Source organism: Triticum aestivum, chromosome 3D (genome assembly GCF_018294505.1).
Source record: "Triticum aestivum cultivar Chinese Spring chromosome 3D, IWGSC CS RefSeq v2.1, whole genome shotgun sequence".
Taxonomy (NCBI): domain Eukaryota; kingdom Viridiplantae; phylum Streptophyta; class Magnoliopsida; order Poales; family Poaceae; genus Triticum; species Triticum aestivum.
Genome location: NC_057802.1, coordinates 404,276,130 through 404,299,282, shown reverse-complemented (window position 1 = coordinate 404,299,282; position 23,153 = coordinate 404,276,130).

The window sequence follows — 23,153 nt, the reverse complement described above, 5'->3', positions numbered from 1 at the left end:
ATGCTAGCATTTATCCCTTCCAAAATGACTTAATTAATATGCTTAGTTAGTTAAAAAATGGCATAACTACCTTGGATAGTTCATTGCCATATTTATCTCTAAAATGACATAATAACCTTAGATAGCTCTATAAAATGACTTAATATGCTATAGTTAGCTCTAAAATGACATAATAACCTTGGATAGCTCAATAATAACATAATTAGCATACTTTGGTCAAAAATGGCATAATAATCTTGGTTACCTCGAAAATGACCTAAACTTAGCTTATTTTCCTCGAAAATGACATAACTAATACTTTGGTAAAAATGGCATAATAACCTTTCTTAGCTCCAAAATGACCTATTTACATAGCAATATCATTCTTCATGCTAGTTTGAGCCCTTAACTAATATTTTGTTCCTCTCTCTTAGGCGCACCACCACAAGAAGCCTGTGCCAGGTCTGTTCGACCTCTATGGCATGGGCCATATGGCCCCGTACAAGAAGGCCAAGCCATTCACGGAGTCTGACCTAGATGATCCAGAGAACTTCACCAACAAGACCTCCCACCACAAGCTTGTGTGTTACAGAGACAAGGGGAAGGCGATGAAAGGGGAGGACTTTAACCCGAGCCAAGATCCTTTTGATACAGAGCTGGTGATGATATCTGGTGGCGGGAGGTCCCATGGCTCTCAAGCCATTGGTGATGGACTAATACGATTTCCTAAGACTCTCCCGCAGATCAAGAAGCGCCTGAGTAGCTCTGATCCTGAGATTATGCCTCGTGCACGGCCCGTGGAGATCGCCATGGCGGTTAGTTATACGGACTCTCTCAGCTTTCCTCCATTACATTGTGTGTGCGTCCGTCGATGATTACATGATGCTAACGAGGAGTGGTGTGTTGCAGACTATTGTTGAGAAAGAGAGATTGAAGACGAAGGCGCTTGTGGAGGAGGCAAAAAGGGAGGCACAAAGGGAGGCAGAGGAGAAGCAGAGGGAGATGGAGGAGAAGACGGCTAAGCTGTTGGAGGAGGAGAGGAACCGGAACGACAGCGCTAACCGGGCCCTATACGAGCTCATCGTGGTACGTTTCTCGTGCATATTAATAAGCCCAATCATGCACGTAATGTTCGCATTACTATCTAATATGACTGACCCGGGAGAACCAAATGTGCAGACCATGTACGAGAAAAACGGTCAGGCCCCTCCGCCGATGCCCCAGATTGCTCCGGCGACCACGGTGAGTTTGATTTGGATGGTCATTTCTTACTACTATTCACATTTCAGTTTGCAAACTTGCTAATGAGACATTATTGGAAATGATCTTTGGTGCAGCATGGCTCCCGACAAGCATCGACCACTCCTTCTGCCAATGCCGGAACCCCGACCGGTCCTTCACCTCCGTCTGGCACTGGCGCAGCCCCGAACATTCCTACACCTCCGTGATAACGGTATTTTCCTTCTTATTTAGCGTGTTTAGTCCATTTATGACATAATTTAGCCTATTTAGTCCACAAATGACATAATAAGATGAAGAAAATCAAGGAAGAGGAAGGAAAGAAGGAATAGGAAGAAAAGAAGAAGAAGGAGAAGAAGAAGAATCTTCTTCTTCTTCTAGTCTTCTTCTTCTTCTTCTCCTTCTTCTTCTTCTTCTAGTTTTCTTCTTCTTCTCTGAAATAAAGTTAGCTCTAAGTTATATCAAAAATGGCATAATATGCTTAGTTAGGTCAAAAATGGCATAAATTGCTAGGTAAGCTCAGAAATGGCATTTTTCTTCTTATTTAGCCTATTTAGTCCATTTATGACATAATTTAGCCTATTTAGTCCACAAATGACATAATAAGATGAAGAAAATCAAGGAAGAGGAAGAAAAGAAGGAATAGGAAGAAAAGAAGAAGAAGAAGAAGAAGAAGTATTTAGCCTATTTTACCTAAATATGCTTACTTTTTCTTCTTCTTCTTCTTCTTCTTCTTCATTTTCTTCTTCTTCTTCTGATTCTAGTCTTCTTCTTTTCTAACTTTCTTGTTTCCATTTTTCAGATTTAATTCACTATATGGCAGCTTGCATGGATGGAGTGCTTGCTTCCCTTATCTTTTTTTCGTTTGTATCGATGAAAAACATGGAACTTGTTATATGGATGCATGGAACAATGTGTTGGATGAACATTGTGATATGTAATATGTATATATGGATGGAAATATGTTTATTATGTATATATGTATGTTGTCATGGATGGAGATAGATATGTATATGTATATCTGTGTGTTGGATACATCATATATGTGTATCTGTGTGTGCCTGTGAACAAAATATATATATGTATATCTGTGTGTGAATTCCTGTGGAATTAAATGGATTCAAACGAAAACAGGGGATATATAACCTCTTTGTCGTCTGCTAGCGGACGGCAAAGCTATTTGCCGTCTGCTAGCAGACGGCAAAGAGGACACGTGGCAGCTACCTGTGAAACCTAGGAACACTGGCTGCCTATTTGGTCACTTTTCCGTCCGCTAGCGGACGGCAAAGATTCAAATCACTTTGCCGTCTGCCAGCAGACGGCATAGCTGGCCACGTGGCAGCTTCGCAGTACTACCTAGCTGAGCTCTTTGCCGTCCGCCGGCGGACGGCAAAGTGATTTGAATCTTTGCCGTCCGCTGGCGGACGGCAAACCGTTAACCCCCTAATGGCTCTCACGCCACCGCACTGCTGTCCGTTGTCTTTGTCGTCTGCTGGCATCGGATGGCGGGCGGCACAATCCTTTGCCGTCCGTTTCTGAAAAGCGGACGACAAAGAAGGCCTTTGCTGGCACCCGTTCATCCGGACATTTTGCCATCTGCTGGCGGACGGGAAAGAGGTTTGCCGTCCGTGAACCATGCCTTTGCCGTCCGCCATGGCAGACGGCAAAGAAGCTGATTCCAGTAGTGTAATATCAAAGAATTTATTAATGCACAAAAAGTTTTTAACACTACGATAGAGGAAAAATTCAGTAAACGTGGTGATATGTCTAGGAGCATGGACAGAATCGTTCATGATGCGGAAAATCTTAAATCTAAAATTTTGCCACCCCATCTTGATATTAATGAATTCATTAAAGCTCTTTATGTCTCTATTGATGAAAGTAAAGAAAGAAATGCTAGATTAAGGGCTAAGCGAGAATTCTAGAAAAAGCAATCCTGCCCGGTTTTTATCGTAATCAATATGAGGATATGAAAATGATTGGCATTACACCTATTGAATCTTTATTTAGTAATATTAAACATGATGATAATGGGACTGAATAAGAGTCAACTTTACCTAGAATGTGTCCTCGGAGGGTGATGATCTTAATGAAAAAATTGATAAAAGTGGGGTTGGAGAGGTAAAAACTTTACATAGTGATGTACCCCCTCTTTAGGATTCCAAGGATTTTAATTATGATAGTTGTTCTTTAATTGAGTGTATTTCCTTGTTGTAATCCATGCTAAATTGATCCAATGCCTATGAACAAAATAAGGCTTTTACTAAACATATCGTAGAAACGATGACAAAAGCTTTAGAAGAAAAGCTAGAACTACAAGTTTCAATTCCTAGAAAATTATATGATGAGTGGGAAGCTACCATTAAAGTCAAGATTAAAAATTATGACTGCAATGCTTTATGTGATTTTGGGGCTAGTGTTTCCACAATACCAAAATCTCTATGTGATGTGCTAGGTTTTACCAATATGGATGAATGTTCTCTTAATTTGCACTTGGCGGATTCTACTATTAAGAAACATTTGGGTAGAATTAATGGTGTTCTTATTATTGCAAATAGGAATTATGTACCCGTTGATTTCATGTTTCTTGATATTGATTGCAATCCATCTTGGCCCATAATACTTGGTAGACCGTTCTTACGTACCATAGGTGCTATTATTGATATGAAAGAGGGAATATAAGATTTCAATTTCCATTAAAGAAGGTTATGGAACACTTCCCTAGAACGAAAATTAAGCCACCATATGAATCCATTATGAGGGCCTCCTGTGGAATAAATTTGAAAGATGACAATACATGAACCTATGCACTACGCCTAGCTAGGGGCATAAAACAATAGCGCTAGTTGGAAGGCAACCCAATAGTTATCTTAATTTTCTTGTTTCCTTTACTATTTTTTGGTGTGTACACAATTATGCTACTGTTATTATTGTGTCTTTTTGTGTTTCAATTAGTGTTTGTGCCAAGTAAAGCCTCTGGGATGATTTGGACGATGGTTGATTTGATTATGTGAAAAAACAGAAACTTTTGCGCCCAGTAGCATAATTGTTTAAATTCACTGGAGCGTGCTTTTGATCTGATTTTTTACACATGAGTGATATACAAATTTATCACGTTCTCCTAATTTTTCAGAATTTTTAGAGTTACACAAGTATAGGCATAATTCAGATTACTACACACTATTCTGTTTTTGGACAGATTATGTTTTCGTTGTGTTGTTTGCTTGTTTTGATGAATCTATGGATTGTATCGGGGGGTATAAGCCATGGTGAAGTTAGAATGCAGTAGGTATAATGCAATAATAAAATATGAATGGGTTTACAACAGTACCTAAAATGGTGATTTGCTTTGTTATACTAATGGATCTCACGAAGGTTTTCTTGAGTTTTGTGTGCTAAAGTTTTGAAGTTTTGAGTGTGATCATGATGGATGAAGGAATAAGGAGTGGCGAGAGCCTAATCTTGGGGATGCCCGAGGCACCCAAGGTAATATTTAAGGACTCCCAAGAAACTAAGCTTGGGGATGCCCCGGAAGGAATCCCCTCTTTCTTCTACCAACCATCGGTAATTTTACTTGGAGCTATATTTTTATTCATCACATGATATGACTTTTGCTTGGAGCGTCGTGTATTATATGAGTCTTTGCTTTGTTTGATTTTTATTTTGTCACAATCATCTTTTCTGGACACACCTATTTGAGAGGGACACACATTATTTGTGATTTGTTAGAATACTCTATGTGCTTCACCGAAATCTTTTGACCAAGGCAGTTACTCTAGTGCTTCACTTCAATTTTTTAGAGCACGACGGTGGTTTTATTTTAAAGAAATAGTTGCACTCTCATGCTTCACTTATATATTGTTGAGAGTTCATAATAGTAATGGACATTAGTACGGGTTATAAATTTGGTCCTAATATGATAGGTATTCAAGAGGGATATAATAAAAACTTTCATGTAGATCACTGAATATGATAAGTTTGATTCCTTGCAAAATAGTTTTGTGATATAAAGGTGGTAATATGTGGGTTGTGCTAGTGAGTAATTGTGGTTTAGTAGAAATATTGGTGTTAAGGTTTGTGATTCTTGAAGCATGCACGTATAGTCTCTCGTTATGCTAGGAAGTTGGAGCATGATTTATTATTGATTGTCTTCCTTATGAGTGGCGGTTGGGGACGCGCGATGGCCTTTTCCTACCAATCTACCCCTAGGGGCATGCGTAGTAGTACTTTGCTTCGAGGGCTAATAAAATTTTGCAATAAGTATGTGAGTTCTTTATGACTAATGTAAGTCCATGGATTATATGCACTCTCACCTTTCCGCAGTTTTCTATCCTCTTCGATACCGTGCATAACCCTTTCTCACCTTGAGATGTGGTGAAAACTTCACTAGTGCATCCAAACCCCATGACATGATACACTCTATCACACATAAGCCTCCTTATATCTCCTCAAAACGGCCACCATACCTACCTATTATGGCATTTCCATAGCCATTCCGAGATATATCTCCATGCAACTTCCAGCGTTCCATTTTTATATGACACACATCATCATTGTCATATTGCTTTGCATGATCATATAGCTGACATAGTATTTGTGGTTAGCCACCGTTCATCATTTTTTATACATGTTACGCTAGATCATTGCACATCCCGATACACCACCAGAGGCATTCATATAGAGTCCTATTTTGTTCTAGTATTGAGTTGTAATTTTCAGTTATAAGGAAATACAAGTGTGATGATCATAATTATTCATTATTAGAGCATTTCCCAGTGAGTAAATAAAAATAAAAGAGCCCAAAAAATGAGAGAAAAAGAGAGAAGGGGCAATGTTACTATCCTTTCCACACTTGTGCTACAAAGTAGGACCATGTTTTTCATATAGAGTGTCTCCTATGCTTTCATTTGCATTTAACTAGTGGGAATTTTACATTATAGAACTTGGCTTGTACATTCCTATGATGGGCTTCCTCAAATTCCCGAGGTCTTCTTGAGCAAGCAAGTTGGATGCACATCCATTTAGTTTTATTTTTGAGCTTTCATAAACTTATAGCTCGTAGTGCATCCGTCGCATGGAAATCCCTACTCCTTGCATTAACATCAATTGATGGGCATCTCCATAGCTGTTGATTAGCTTCGTCGGTGTGAGACTTTCTCCTTTTTCTTCTTCTTCATATTATCTCCATCACCATACTCTATTCCACCCATAGTGCTATATCCATGGCTTGCACTCATGTATTGCGTAAGAGTTGAAAAAGTTGAAGTGCGTTAAAAAGTATGAACCAATTGCTTGGCTTGTCATCGGGGTTGTGCATGATAAATACTTTGTGTTAAGAAGATGGAGCATGACAAGGCTATATGATTTTGTAGGGATAACGTTCTTTAACACTAAAACATATGATTGTTTGTTAGTATTGCTTATTATTATTCTTTTTATGTTAAACTATAGACTATTGCTTTGAATCATTCAGATCTTAATATTCATGCCTCAAAATAGAGATTACATGATGAACATGATAGGTAGCATTCCACATCAAAAATTCTATTTTTATCATTTACGTACTCAAGGACGAGCGGGAATTAAGCTTGGGGATGCTTGATACATCTCCAACGTATCTATAATTTTTTATTGTTCTATGCTATTGTAGTATTAATCTTGGATGTTTATTATCAATTATATGCAATTATATATCATTATTTGGGACTAACCTATTAACCTAGTGCCCAGAGCTAGTTGCTGTTTTTTCCTTGTTCTTGGTTTTCCAGAATACCAGTACCAAACGAAGTCCAATTGCCACAAAAATATTTGGAGATTTTTTTCTGGACAAAAGAGACAATAGAAGGTTTAAGAGGAGACCGGAAGATGAAGGAGTAGCCCACAAGCCACCACGGCGTGCCCAGGGGGTGGGCGCGCTCTAGTGTGTTGTGGGGGCCATGTTCATCTATTTGACCTAATTCTGCCTCTATAAATTCTCTGAAATTGGGAAACCAATAGAGAGACAGCAAAAACCTTTTTTCTGCCGCTGCAAGTTCCTATTCTCGAGAGATCCCATCCGGGGGCCTTTTTCTGGCACTCTGCTGGAGGGGGATTCAACAATGGAGCTAGATGGCTTCTTCTCTATCTTTGATCTTCAATACAGTGTTCTCCTTGATGTTCTTGGAGATCTATTCGATGTAATCACGTTGTGTGGTGTGTTTGTTGGGATCCGATGAATTGTGAGTTTATGATCAGATTATCTATGTATATTATTTGAGTCTTCTCTTAACTCTTTTATGCATGATTATTATAGCTTTGTATTTCTCTCCGATCTATTTATTTGGTTTGGCCAACTAGATTGATTTTTCTTGCAATGGGAGAGGTGCTTTGTGATGGGTTCAATCTTGCGGTGCTCAATCCCAGTGACAGAAAGGGACATGCCATGTATTTCTATCATGGACATTAATGATAAAAATATGGGGTTTATTCATGTGTGAGTTGACTTTGTCTACATCATGTCATCTTGCTTAAGGCGTTACTCCGTTCTTTATGAATTTAATACTCTATCAAGTGAGGATAAAATGTAAGAACATGTGAATGCATAAGCATGACATAGCAAGCAATGAGTTACATGTATCTTGGCTATATGCATCAGAGCAAATGATGAGGGTAGGGAGTGCACCTCCATGTTCATGAATACTTCTTGCACACAATATGTATATCAGTAGGAGATCATCATGCACATAAGTGTGATGCATATACTTACCTTGTGGTCTTGAGCTGGCTTTGAAAGGAGTGGACTTGAGAAAACATGGTTAGATAACACAAGCACACTCTAAGTGAAGCAGTTTTAAGGAATCACAAGAGTACCAAGACTGGGATGACATGTAATGGGTGAGTACCAAGTACTTCATTTAGATATTGACATGTCCCCAAAGATCTAAAGATATGCAATGAATTTCAAAGATTTTCCTCCCCTAGACATGGACTCTTTAACCCTCTGAATCTGATATTGGATAATGGGAGAAGGTAGGGTGAGAGAAAATCAGAGCAAGAAAGGGTACAATCAACCAAAATCATAGCAACAAGAATATTTTGCAATGGCTAAGATCAACCATATTGACATGTCTTTCCCCTCTTAAAGACATGTGACTTCTCTCCTATTTGTTAACAAGCATCTGTAGAAGAGCTTAGATGTGCTCATATGATTAGATTTGATGGTCTCTCTCCCCCTTTGACATCAATTTCCAAGAAGAGGACTTCTAGATTATGAGCCAAAAGGTGTGGTCCTTGAGAGTCACTACAAAGCAACAGGTGGTCTGAGATGCTAATAGAGGATATAATCATTGAGTGGAGCTGAAGAAAATAGGCAATAAGAAATGGCAAAACATTTTCTCAGAGTTGACATCAGTGACGTTGATTGTTTTCTGTCGGTGACGCCGAGATACCAGGGTCACAGACAATCCCGATCGGTGAGACCGAAGCAGTCCATGTCAGTTGTACCGATGAACTTTATATAAGGAATCCTTGTATTTTGGTTGAGCCAATAGGCTTGGATTGGAGGGACCGACTTTAGCATAGAGTAAATGGTTTGTCAACTCATCTCACTTGGAAAATGAAATCTCACAAGGATTTGCAAGGATTAACTGAAAAATTCGCAATGAATTAGACATAGAATAAAAACAGAAAAGAGATCTAGATGAAGTTTTTTTATAAAGGGAAAGACAATAGCAATAAATTATGCAAGAACAGAAAGAAAAGAAACACTAGAGAACTTCATCTAGAAGGGGTCAGCGACAAAGTCAACTATGTTAGAGTATATTGACTGAGGAGTCAAGTGATAACACTTGATCGTAGGTCGTACTCATCGTTTAAGCTCAAAATGGGGTTACCATTTTTCGTTTAAGCATTTTGATGTATTCACATCTTGTTGAGCTACTTTGACTCATGACTTGGGTCAAAGCTTCTCTAAGATGGAGTGACATACCTTTGGTTGTGGTGTTGATCTTGATCATGTAGTCGAACTTGTGTTGGATTCTCAAGGTTGATGTAGTCCATCAAGAGTTGGGAGCACCACTAAGTTTGAGTTGTCTTCCTACATGGGTTAGTTTTGCAAGGAAGAGCACTTGTGTATCCAATATGAGAATCATGAAACTTGATACCAAAGGAAATTTGATATATTGAAATTGTCAAAGGATATGTTGAGTGAGTTCATGCTTCCTTGTATTCAACAACCATATCATAGGAACTTGGTGATGTAGAGATTGCTCAAAATGTGAGTGACTTGCAATCTCATGGATTTGGGCTCATCCAAGTACCTACAAGGGTTAGATAACATGCAAGGCTACAAGTGTAGATCCAAGACATATGATCATCATCATAAGAGAAATATCAAGGATTAGTCATAAAAGGCTCATGCCTTGCATGATTCCAAATGGAGTTTCTACTCCAAGTTTGAGGCATCAATGATATTCAATTCACCTCTCAAACGGCAAAATACTTTCTCATCAAGCGGTTTGGTGAATATATCCGCTAATTGCTTATCGGTACAAACATGCTTAAGATTGATCTCTCCTTTGGCAACATGATCTCGAATGAAATGATGACAAACTTCAATATTCTTAGTTTGAGAATCTTGCACGGGATTGTGAGCAATCTTAATAGCACTTTCATTGTCGGAAAGCAATGTAAAATGTTTCACATGCATCCCATAATCCTTAAGAGTTTGGCTCATCCAAAGTAATTTAGCACAACATGATCCGGCGGCAATGTATTCCGCTTCAGCAGTGGATAAGGATACCGAGTTTTGTTTCTTGGAGGACCAAGACACAAGGGATCTACCAAGAAATTGACAAGTACCCTAAGTGGATTTTCTATCAACCTTGTCACGGGCATAGTCCGAATCGGAGTAGCTAACAAGATCAAAAGAAGACCTCTTAGGATATGAAATGCCAAAGTTTGGTGTATGAATTAAGTATCTCACTATGCTTTTCACAGCCTTACGATGACATTCTTTAGGGGCCGCTTGATATCGTGCACACATGCACATACTTAGCATAATATCAGGACAGGAGGCACATAGATATAACAATGAACCAATCATAGAGCGGTAAACCTTTTGGTCAACCGGTTTGCCATCCTTAGTCAAGTCAAGATGTCCACTAGTAGGCATGGGTGTTTTCATACCTTTGCTTTCTTGCATGTTGAACTTCTTGAAAAGGTCCTTGGTATACTTTGTTTGAGAAACAAAGGTACCTCCTTAGTTTGCTTGATTTGCAAAGCAAGGAAAAATTTGAGTTCACTCATCATAGACGCACATCTCAAACTTCTCCGGCATTAGCCTTCCAAACTTTTCCCTAAAATGGGGGTTAGTAGAACCAAATATGATATCATCCATATAAATTTGGCACACAAATAGTTCACCATTAACCCGTTTAGTAAAAAGCGTAGGATCAATCTTCCCAATTTCAAAGCCTTTTTTAATAAGGAACTTGGTCAAGCATTTATACCATGATCTAGGAGCTTGTTTAAGACCATAAAGAGCTTTGTGAAGTTTGTAGACATGATTAGGTTTCTAAGGATTGACAAAGCCGGGAGGTTATTTAACATAAACTTCCTCCTCAATTTCACCATTTAGAAAAGCAATTTTAATGTCCATTTGGTATAAAGTGATATTATGGTGATTGGCATAAGCAAGTAAGATGCGTATGGACTCAAGTCTAGCAACGGGGGCATATGTCTCACCATAGTCCATACCTTCGACTTGAGTGCAGCCTTGGGCGACGAGGCGGGCCTTGTTGCATACAAGTTTTCCATCCTCATCTTGCTTATTCCAAAACACCCATTTGGTTCCAATGACATTGTGGTTGTCGTCCGGCTTTTCAACCAATGTCCACACTTGATTCCTCTTGAAGTTGTGTAGCTCTTCATGCATAGCGTTCACCCAATCCGGATCGTCGAGAGCTTCTTCAACCTTCATAGGTTCAATACTATAAATGAATGAGTAATGTTCACAAAAGTTTGCCAAACGAATTTTAGAGCGAGTAGTTCTCCCGGTTTGAATGTCATCAAAGATTTGTTCAATGGGATGGTCTCTTGTGACTCTTGCTCTAACTCGTGAGAGCTTTTGTTTGGGTTGGGGTGGAACATCCTCTTCATTGTCTTCTTCTTCTTCTTCTTCTTCTTCTTCTTCTTCTTGTCCTTTATCATTGTTGTTGGTGTTGTCGTTCTCTTGTGGAGGTGGAGAGGGAGGTCGATGTGGTTCATCTTGTTGTACTTCCTCATTTCCTTCGTCTTGACGTGTTACACTTGTGGATGCCTCCAAATTGACTTGTGGTTCACCTTGGTGTCAAGTTGAGGCTTCCACTTGAATGGACGAGGTACTCTCCTTCACCTCCGTTGGGCGAATCTCGCCAATAGACAAATCTTGAATTGCTTCCGAAGGATCTTTGTCTCGTACATCATTGGGAATTGCTCTACTTGCGAGCCGTTAGATTCATCAAACTTCACATCTACTGTCACTTCAACCTTTCGGGTGAAATTGTTGTAGACACGGTAAGTGTGAGAGTTTGAGCCATAACCGAGTAGGAAACCTTCATGAGATTTAGGAGCAAATTTCGAGCGACGATGCTTATAAAGAATGTAACACTTTGAGCCAAATACTCGGAAGTATCCAACTTGGGGTTTGTTACCAGTGAGAAGCTCATATGCCGTCTTGCCGAGAAGCTTGTGAAGATATAGTCGATTTGTAGCATGACAAGTTGTCTCAACCGCTTCCGCCCAAAAGTGTCTTCTATTCATCAAGCACCGTTCTTACCATCTCAATAAGTGTCTGGTTCTTCCTCTCAACAACTCCATTTTGTTGAGGTGTGTACGTAGCCGAGAACTCATGTGAAATCCCTTCTTCGTCAAGATCCACATTAGTGTTCTTGAACTCCGTTCCGTTGTCGCTTCGAACCTTCTTGATCTTCACATAAAATTGGTTTTGGGCCGTCCTAGCGAAGTTCTTGAAGATCTTTTGGACCCGTGATTTATCATCAAGAAAGAACACCCACGTAAATCTTGAAACGTCGTCAACAATGACCAAACCGAACGAGTTACCACCGAGACTCTTGTAGGCATTGGGACCAAAAAGATCCATATGAAGTAGCTCAAGCAGTCTTCTCGTGGTCATGATGTTCTTCACGGGATGACTTCCTCCAACTTGTTTTCCTGCTTGACAAGCACTGCAAAGTCTATCCTTGTCAAATATGACATCTTTAACACCAAGGATATGATCTCCTTTAATAAGCTTGCCAAGATTTTGCATTCCCACGTGACTTAACCTTCTATGCCACAACCACCCTTTAGAAGATTTAGCAATTAAGCAAGTACGAGGTTGAGCTATTTTAGTGAAATCAACAATGCATAGATCAACTCTACGAATACCGGTAAAGATCATATTAGGATTATCTATTTGAAACACTTGGCAATCTACTTCAGTAAATAGAACATTGAAACCGAAGTCAGCTAGTCTAGATACAGAAAGTAGATTATAACCAAGGGATTCAACGAGCAAGACATTTTGGATAGAGCTATCATGGGAGATGGCCACCTTACCGAGGCCAACTACCTTACCCTTCGAGTTGTCACCGAAGGTGACATACTTTCGGGGACCATCGTTTTCAGCAAGCTCACGAAACATGTCCTTATCTCTAGTCATATGATCCGTACACCCACTATCAAGAACCCATTCCTTTCCTCCGACCATGTAACCACGGAGATTAGCCATAAGACCAAAGTGTCTCATTGACTCTTCAAGATAAAAGTCACTATCATCATCCTCATCATAATATCCATGCTCAACATCATCATGCGAATGATCATCACCTAGAGAGAGTGATTCATTAGATGTATGACCATGACAATGTGCATGCTTATGAATTCTAATATCTTGTGAGATGATGCTACTAATGACTCCAACATCTCCTTTGGCATGCATAAGGTCACAAAGCTCAAATAGACAATCATCAAATTTAGGATCACTAGTATCCATTTTTTTTAAGAAATGGACTTTTGAAGAATCTCATCTAGATTTTTCAAGAATAGTTTGGAAAGCGCTCCTCAAGATATTTCCATATAGTATAAGCACATTCAAATGTAGGCAAGCACACAAGCAAATTTCTAGGCAATCCTCTCATGATAAGATCAATAGTTCTAAGATTGAGGGTCATGTCAAGATACCCATCGGGGGAAGATTGCAAAGGATCAATGGGGGCGCGTAAGGGCTAGTAATGTACCTTTTCAAATTATATTCATTGAAAATCTCAAGCATCTCATTCTTCCAATAACTATCACTACAAAAAAAAGACACATCCGTGACATTTTGGGCCGAACGAAAATCTTTTCTGTCATACTTATGACACTTCTATGACGATAATTGTGACAAAACCCGGTATCATCATAGATGTGGTGGGGTCCTACTTCTATGACAAAAAATCATGACAGAAAATGGGCTTTTCGTCCTGGGCGGGCTGGAGACGCAGCTGCATGACATTCTTTGGGCCGTCCATGACGGAAAAAACCGTGGTAGAAGCGAGGGCGCGGAAAATATCGGGGAGTCCCCGGTTACGGTGGGTGGTCGGGGGCCGAGCGATGCGCGTTTCTCTCGTACGTACGCGCGTGTGTGCGAGGCGTTGGGCTGTAGCTGAACCCGAGCAAGGCGTTGGGCTCTAACTGAACCCGAGCGATTGCACTGCAGGCTACGCGTTACTGAACCCGAGCGAGGCGTCGGGCTCTAACTGAACCCGAGCGACTGCACTGCAGGCTATGCGTTACTGAACCCGAGCGATCGATCGATGGCTGTTAACTGAACTCGATCGAGCGATTCCTTCGCTAATGCTGCTAACTGAAGCTGATCGATGCTGCCTCTGGATGAACAGTGAGCGTTGCTGGGGGGTTTGGATGAACAGTTCCCGGTGGGGGTGGATGAACAGGACCCCGTGGCGTTGCCTCTGTATGAACAGTGAGCGTTGCTGGGGGGTTTGGATGAACAGTTCCCGGTGGGGGTGGATGAACAGGACCCCGATCGTTCGAGCCTGTTGGGGCTGGATGAACAGGACCCCGTGGAGGGCAGCATGAACAGGACCACCCCGTGGAGGGCAGGATGAACAGTAGACTGTGGAGGGCAGGATGAACAGTAGCCCGTGGAGGGGTGGTTGAACATGAGCCCGTGGAGAGGACTGGTTGAACAGTAGCTGGTGGAGTAGCGCGCGGTGGAGGCTGGATGAACAAGAGCCCGTGGATGAACAGTCACAGGTGGAGGCTGGAGGAGGTCGACGGTGGATGAACAGTAGCCCGTGGAGGCTGGAGGGGGTCGACGGTGGAGATGAACAGTATGCCGTCGAGTCCCATTTTGCCGTACGCCACACCCCTCCCGATGAAGAGGACCCCCGTTTCGACCGTAGCGCTCCAACACAAGTCCGTTTCCTCCGTTTTGCGGTACGCCACACCCCTCCCGATCAATAGGACCCCCGTTTCGACCATAGGAGGTCTGTTTCCTCCGTTTTGCGGTACGCCAGACCCCTTCTGATGAACAGGATCCCGTTTCGAATGTGGCCGGTCGAACACAAGGACGTTTCCTCCGTTCTGCGGTACGCCATGCCTCGTTTCCATCGGCTGTTCCGTCCAAGCCCTCCTGATGAACACGATGACGCATTCCGTTCTGACCCAGCCGGTTGGCTCCCCATGAACACGACGACGACACAGTTTCTCCGTTCTGACCCAGCCATGTACACGAGCCCTGGTCGTACGTATGCGCGAGTAGGCGTTCGAGACCCTGCCCGTATGTACGTACTTGGCCGTATTTTCTTTCTTGCACCCTGGCCGCTGTACGTACGTGTACATGCTACGTGCGCGCCTCTACTATGATACGTGCGCGCCTCTACATCGACCAGTATGTACGTACACGTTCGCGACCAGAATGACAATGCTACGTACACTTCGACCAGGTGGGTCCCGACTGTCAGGCACTTCCTTGCCTGCGAAGATGTAGCTGGTGGGTCCCAGCAGTCAAGGGGGCGAATCGTTTTTTTCTTGCCCGGACGCACTTCCTTGCGTGCGAAGATGTAGCTGGTGGGTCCCCGCAGTCAGGGGAAACGTTTTTTTCGTGAAATACGGTGGCCCGTCCGGTGGGTCCCCGCTGTCAGGTGGAGGAATAATTATTTTGCGCGTAATAAGGAGGCACTTCCTTGCTGCGGCTGTGGACGTAGCTGTCAGCCTCTCCACGTACAGTCCACGTCCGATGGAACCCGTTCCTTCACACCGTTGACCACGCCGCGCCGAGAGCACCAGGGCGGTGGATGACAGCGAGGCCTAGGAAGGGGACGACGCGGAGCCGGGGAAGACGCGACAGTGGAAGCCCACGCGGAGAGGAGTACGAGGGTTCATTGGTTCGGTTGCGGTGTGAGGCTCCGTCGAAGCAGGGCCTGGCCAGTGGTGGGAATAGTAGGGGCGGTGAGGCTTCCGCGACAGCACAACCGGCCATGGGAGGCAGGAGCATGCGACACGACCGACGCTGCTCTGGGCGGCTGGAGCAACAAGACCAGAGGTTGAAGAAGCACTACGGCCGTTGGATGGACATCGTACGGTCACTAGAGCTAGAATCGTTCGTATTGACTAAGTTGACAAAGCACTCCGTCCCCGTCAACTTAGTAGGCCCACAAGTCAGCCTCCCACCAAGGTGGGTCCCAACTAGCAGGGGGAGTATTCATTTTTTTGTGCGTAATAAGGAGGCACTTCCTTGCGGGCAAAGATATAGCTGGTGGGTCCGACCTGTCAGCGGTGGGAACATTTTTTTCGCGAAATACAGAGGCCCTTCCGGTAGGTCCCAGTTGTCAGGTGGAGGAATCATTATTTTGTGCGTAATAAGGAGGCATTTCGTTGCGTGTGGCCGTGGACCCAGCTGTCAGCCTCTCCACGCACAGTCTACTTCCGATGGTGTCGTTCGTTGACCACTCCGCCCCGAGCGCATCCAAGGTGGTGGATGACGGCGAGGCCCCGGACAGCAACGAGCCGGAGATGGGAAGACGTGGGAGTAGAGTCGCAGACGGAGAGGTGTACAAGGGTTAACTGGTTCTGGTGCGGTGTGGTTCGGCAGTCGGTGGAGAAGAACAGAAGGTGTGGAGGGGTGGAGGGATGGCCTGGCCAATGGTGGAGTAGTGCTTCACAGCGAAGCGTGCTAAGCAGTGCTGCTAGCAGCAGGAGGCGGGAGCAGATGGTCCCGGCGGCGCTGGAGGAAGAAGACAAGAGATTGAAGATGGATGGCGATCGTTGGATGTAAATCCAACGGCTAACGATGTCAGAATCATTTGTTGACTAAGTTGACAACGACTTGCATTGGCTTCGGCCTATTGGCCCACATTTCAGCCTCTAAAAATGTGGCACGTATTCAACCCATTTTTTCAGAATTTACAGTCTTTTTTTGTGGGGTAGAATTTACAGTCCATTTGATTTTTTGAATTACAGTCCATTAGCTGGGCTGGGTGAACAAATAATGTAGCGTCCATGCGGCCCATTTATGTTTTTCCTAAAAAAATTACACGCCATTTGCACTTTCTCAAAATATACGATTTTGCTGGGCTGATTCTAATTATAATGTTGGGGGTGGGCGCAGCAATGTTATCAAAAAATAAACAGGGGCTGAGCAATTTGTTATATATATATATTTAAATAATAAGTGATTTATTATTACATTGGTCCTTAAATCTTACCAAGCTTTTGTACACAATCACCAGGATTTTCGTTGCCAAAAAAATTCTAGGATTTTATTGTTAAGAAATTATCTATACTACTATATAGTGTATCAGTTTCGAACTAGACCTAGAGCATCAATCATAGCCGTTGGTCACCTAAATCCAATGGCTGAGATCATCAGGATTCGCCATGAACAGTAGACTGATACTGCCTCTACTGTGTTCTGGAACAATCACGTGACCTTTCAAGAACAAAAGAAGCCCATGTTCCCTGCCTCATGGGCCGTATTGCCGCTTGAATACATGGCAGTTTGAGCCCAAATGAGATTGTTTGGGAGTAAAACAGGGAGCAAAAAGTAAGGTGCAGTCTTTTTAGATGTGCACATACAGTTTCTTGTATGAATAATAATCCCTACCTTTATAATACTTATCAATCATAATTAATTAATATCTACATTCGCACATTTCTATATTTTATTTTTGCCTTTTATCTATCAGCAAATCTATGGCTTATTCTCTTTTACCAAAATCACTCTCTTCAACTAAGACGTGCCTTGCACGTGTATACATACTAGTTTGTATAAGTTAACAAGATGTGGGATATTGTTTTATTACATATGTAAGTATCTGTTAAATATATGATGACAATAACAATAATATATAATAACATATAAAATAATTTAAATATATATATAATATAGTTAGAAGGGAAACATAAGTTGGACCAGGCGTTCCTATTCTTATATAGAAAAATAGAACAGACCTCTGCGTTTTCTTCAAAAAAAAATACATAAATTGGGCTGCCGATGTTTCAGGAAAAATAAAACCCCGGATGGGAGGTCCATAGGCCGGTCGATACATGACGGCCCTCAAGAAAATACAAACAACCTTTTGGACCTCCCATCCGAGGTCGTGGGCTGCGCATGTTAAAAAAGAAAGCCTAGACGGGGCAGCTGTTCCGCCCGGGTTCGATTCCACCTCTGGAGAGAAAATATCTCCAATTTTTTTGCCTCTGCCTTTATTGACATGTGGGTCCCAATTGTCATCTACGCACACCACGTCCTACACTTGTCAAAACTTCGTCCCTCATTTTCTCTGTTTTTCGCACAATCGACATTGTGTGGGCATTTTGAAAATAGCATATCTTTTTGACTGTGCATCATATGAAGATGTGTTATGCATGAATGTTGATCAGCATGATGTTAACTGGCTGGTAGTTCTAGTTTCGACCATGAATAAAACTTCCAGCATGGTGTTAACACTGTTTGAAAAGGCCGTGTTAATATAAATGCTCTGCCTCTGAAAGTTGCAATTTCTTATCTGAAACTGAACTTGGAGTTTCTTATCTAAAACTGAAACTTGCAGTTTCTTCTCTGAAAATCACATTGTCTGCACTTTTATACTCCTATGAAACTACATTTTTTAAGTGCTAAAAATAGATCTCTAGAATTCACAAAATACTTCATATGCTCAATACTGCAAATCTGAAATTCAAAAGATATTCATATCTGAAAGTACTCTCAAAATACACAACACAAAACACAATTCACAACCTGCAAATACTAACAACCCTAAGCTCCTCCTGACAATTCACAACCTGCCCGACTATTGGTCTGGGGGGGCAATTACCTCCTATTCCTCGGCGGCAGACAGCCGCCCCGTGAGACGATGTGAACGGCGAGGGAGAGGATGGCGGGGAAGCGTCATCGGGCCAACTGTTTTTCTCCTCTTGCAGTTGGGTTCGGTCAACGAAGACTCCACCGGCTCGCTTTGGCACGTCACCCTCACAAACGGCACCCTGTAGATGTTCGATCCTTCAATCTCTGGTGGATGCTTCATCTGGGATCGATACTCCCACCACCGCTCCCTCATGATCAGATTCGGTGAATCTATTTGCTCCATGGCCCAGAGGAGCAGCTCTATGTACTCCCGCGCGACTCCCTCCGGGAGTATCGCCGCCTTTTCGCTCTGTTGCAGATATTTGGCCATGGATTTCGCCGTCGCCGCTAGTTGGTCCTTGTTGTCAAACCAAGACTGTATCTCCAACATCCTAGCTAGCTTCACAGGGTCGCTGTCTGCGATCCTCACATATCGGTTTTACTCCTCCATCAATCTACTTCTCCATAGCACCTTCACTCACCGGTGGTGGTTTTTGAATGGAAGAGGAGAGGAGCAGCGCTGGTTTTGGTTTAGAACAGGAGAGGAGCGACGCTGGTTTTGGATTGGAACATGAGAGGAGGGGCGGTGGTTTTGAAATGGAAGAGGAGAGGAGCGGCGCTGGATTTAGATTGGAGCAGGAGAGGAGCGGCGGTGGTTTAAGAGGAGAAGAGCAGAAGAGCGGCGCTGGTCTTGGAAGTATTTTTTTGTTTTCCGTATTTTGGGTCAAAGTTTGACCACGTACTGTATTTGACAAGCAAAATGTGAATGCATGTCACCAAAAATTGTATCGTTTGGTTCGTATCTGAATGTACTTTCAAATTATATTATTTTTGCAACATATAACATATATTTTATTTGCGAAAATCATGGTCAATTATGACCCAGAATAAAAGGGAGACTAGTTAATGTGGGGTCGCTTTCTTAATTGAAGGGTAAATTGATTTTGATTTTGATCCAGTCACAGCGTGCCGGCCCTCTCGTCCAATCCTAAATCGCCGCCGCACCCTCCTCTCCCTCTTCTCCATTGCAAAACCACCTCCTCTCTCCTCGGACGAGGATCCCCTGACGTAGCCCATCCTGCCATTGAGACACTGACACATGGGTCCCACCAAGCGCGGGGCCCACCTGTCAGCGATCGAAAGGCAGGGGAACCTCTCCTCTCCATCATCTCCATTCCAAAACCACCATCTCGCCTCTCCCTCTTCTCTATTGCAAGACCACTGTCTCTCCTCCCATCTTCCAAAGCTAGCACCAGACCACTCAGAAGGACATCTATGGAGGGGATGCAGCAGCGAATCTGGCAGATCGCCGGCGGCGACCAGGCAAAGTTAGCCAGGTTGAAGGAGATCCTTACTTGGTTTGACAATGAGTGGGAGATTTCGAGGACGGTGAGGGCCATGTGGCAATGTATGGGAAAGAGCGAGATGACGACGATGAGGGCGGCGATGTACTCCTCGACGGCAGTCACGCCGCAGTCGTTCGAGTTCATGGAGTATCTCCTCTGGGCGATGGAGCAGACAGATTCGCCCGAGGCGAAAGTCAGGCGGAGGTGGTGGGCGTACAGGTCAAAGGTCGAGCACCCAGAGGATAACGAATCGATCGAGTACGGTGTGCCGTTCGTGAGGGTGCAGAGCCAGCCGGTGCCACAGGAGTATTCGTTCTCCCACCGCAAGAGGAGGCCGGATGGCGCGACGTCGCTTCCCCGCCATTCTCCACGGTTCCCTCGACGCTCACCTCATTTCAACGGCGTCGGTAGGGTTGAAGGTAAGCTTCGCACTAACCTAATCTTCCATCTGCTCATGCTTACAATCAGTGTGACAACTAATAAAAATCATGCTTACAATCAGTCTCCGAGTACTACGCCAATCACCCTAAAATAGCCCTGGACCTTTGGGTCAAAGTTGTGACACTCTGTACAAATAAAGAAAAATAGATTGGTGCTCCTTTCAGAAAAGAGTACACCCCTAGAAAACTGCCAATATAAGCCACTAGTATTTTTTTAAGTCTAAGCTACTAGTATTTGGTTAGAGGATTTGCTGCCGAGAAAGATCCGTCCACAGTGAACGCCACACATCCCAGTGATGGTGGTGGATGCCAATGCTTGGATGGAGCAGGGTTGGTGTCGGTAATTTTTACTTGGCACCTAGCACTCTGCATATATGCCGGTTCCATCCGTACATTTGTGCAGTTCCACCAAAATGCAGCTGAATAACCCTGTTTGCACAGATAATGAAATGGCGTGATTACATTATAGTGGCAATAGTTGATGAAACATACACTAATAAACAGAAGAAAATATTACATCATACTGGAAATCAACCCAAGTCTCCCCGATACACCTTCTGCCAGTGATGAACATCAGTGTACAGTGGTAGTACAAGGAGGGGCCTTGAGACATTCAAATCTCTATTTTTGTGCAGATCAACTAAAATTAAGCACCCCAGTTTGCAGAAACGCTTAAACATTAACAATGGGACTAGTTGATGAAACATACATTAACGAAGAGAAGAACTTTCTTTATCTACATTGGAAATGAAATGATAGAGAGGACACTCGCTCTATTTTAACTGTATTATTACTTCATTTTATCAGTGACACTAGGGTCGAGCAGGTGGCAAACGAGGTGTACCGTGCGTCGCAAGGATGAAGGTCGGGGGTGCTTAGACTGGGATGCTGAAGCTGGCTCTTTCAGTCCCTATCTTCCCCCTGATGTTTCTGTGGTAGCATTTGGGTTGTAATCCAAACTTGGTCGAGCTGGTGCTGCATCCCCCTACCTCCTTAGCTTATGTGGCGAACTTGTCTCCTGCTAGTACTCAGTCCGTTCTAGTAGTGTCAGATAATGGTTCGCTATGGTTGGGTTTCTTTAATGAAATCGGAGGGAACCCCCTCTTTCGATATATAAAAAACAATAGTGGCACTAGCGGTGCCAAAACATTGCCTCATATTAATAGTGCCACTAGATTAAGGTGCAAAATAATAACATTACTGCTTTATCATGGCAGTGCCAAAACAGTAGCACAAGAGCAGGATTAACATGCAGGATCTTTGGCAAACGGTCAGACCAAAAAGGAACATACCTCGTGATGGGAACCATATCTGCAGTCAACGCCATCGTAGAAGGGATGACACCAATCACCAACATGGATGATTCAATTCATGGGACCTTTTGGTGCAGTTCACCTAAAATGAAGCAATGTCCCGTGAGCTAGCAGCTTCTTCTTCTTCTTCTTTTTTTAAGAAAAGGGCTCTAGCCCCGGTTCCATTTCCATCAGAAAACGAAACCCACAGAGCTTCTTCATTAGTTGCAATAAAATTGAGCAACATCAAGGTTGGTCGTGAAGCTCCTGGAGAGTAGGCGGACCAGGACAGTTGCATCTCTAACGAAAAGAAGCAACTTATCTTAATGGGAAATTTAGCAGGACATGAAAAGAAGTGCCATTGATTCATATTACTGGAGGCATTACATTGAAAACAACATTGGTTTAACATGTCCTTACTTTTAACAGTGCGACTGCTACATTTTACCAGTGGCATTACATAAGAGCGGCTCGGGGCAACAAACATCAGAAGAGGATATCTGGGTTGGTCCCATTTTTGTTCGGTATATAGCCACCTTATACTGTGTGAGGCTAGCAAATCTAGTGCTGGACTTACTCTGTTGACTTGTCCCCCAGTCCCCACTTTCTTTCCTTTTTCAACCAATAGATCGGGTTTATATTGAGTTTGTACTGCGTTCCCTTTATTTCCCTATTAGACCTAGAGACCAGTTGGATAGCCAGTCTCTGCTACTTTTCGCCCCCGTTATTTCCTCTTTCGACCAAGTCCTAGATTCAGGTAACAAATCTTCCCCCACCCCCTTTCTTCCTTGTTTGAAACAAGTACTACTAGATTCGAGTGCACGAACTAGTTTTACCTCTTAACAGTAAAAAATTAGGTGGTTTTCGAACAGCCGATCGATCCTATCTACACGAGGGGCCCTGAGAAATAGTAAAAGATACAAATGCAGCGACGTCAGGAGCTCGGGAAGTAGAGCAAGGCCTGTTTCGAAGGAAGTTATACCCGAGGGTCGCCAGGATGTCGCTAGGTGGGCGGCGGGAGGCCGGATCTGCCCACACTACGGCAGCGAGGAAGAAGGGGTGGGAGGCCCTCCCTCACCAGCGATGCTTGGGAGAGAACGGAAAGGCACGCTGATCGGGACGCGCCGGCAGTGGGTAAGAGCCGTCGCCAAGGACGACCGCGTGAATGTTGCACCTTCTCACCTTCCCCGGCGGAGAGGATCCGGCTGGATCTGTGACCAGCGGTGAGTAGAGCGAGAGAGTGTGGCTACCGCTGTCGTGTTTAGATCTGGAGAGGACGAGACAGTGTGAAGAGAGCAACACTAGCAAGCAAGCGCGGAGGCTCCTGCCTATATAGTGGAGTACTAGTTTTCTTTTGTCTACCTGCCGGAGCCGGCTTGACCTCGGCAATGACTGTCGAGAAGTCTTCATGCACGTGCCCCGGAGGCGCAGTTGTCGTCATTTTGATCTGAAGCACCGGATTATAACATATAACACGAAAAAATGCCAC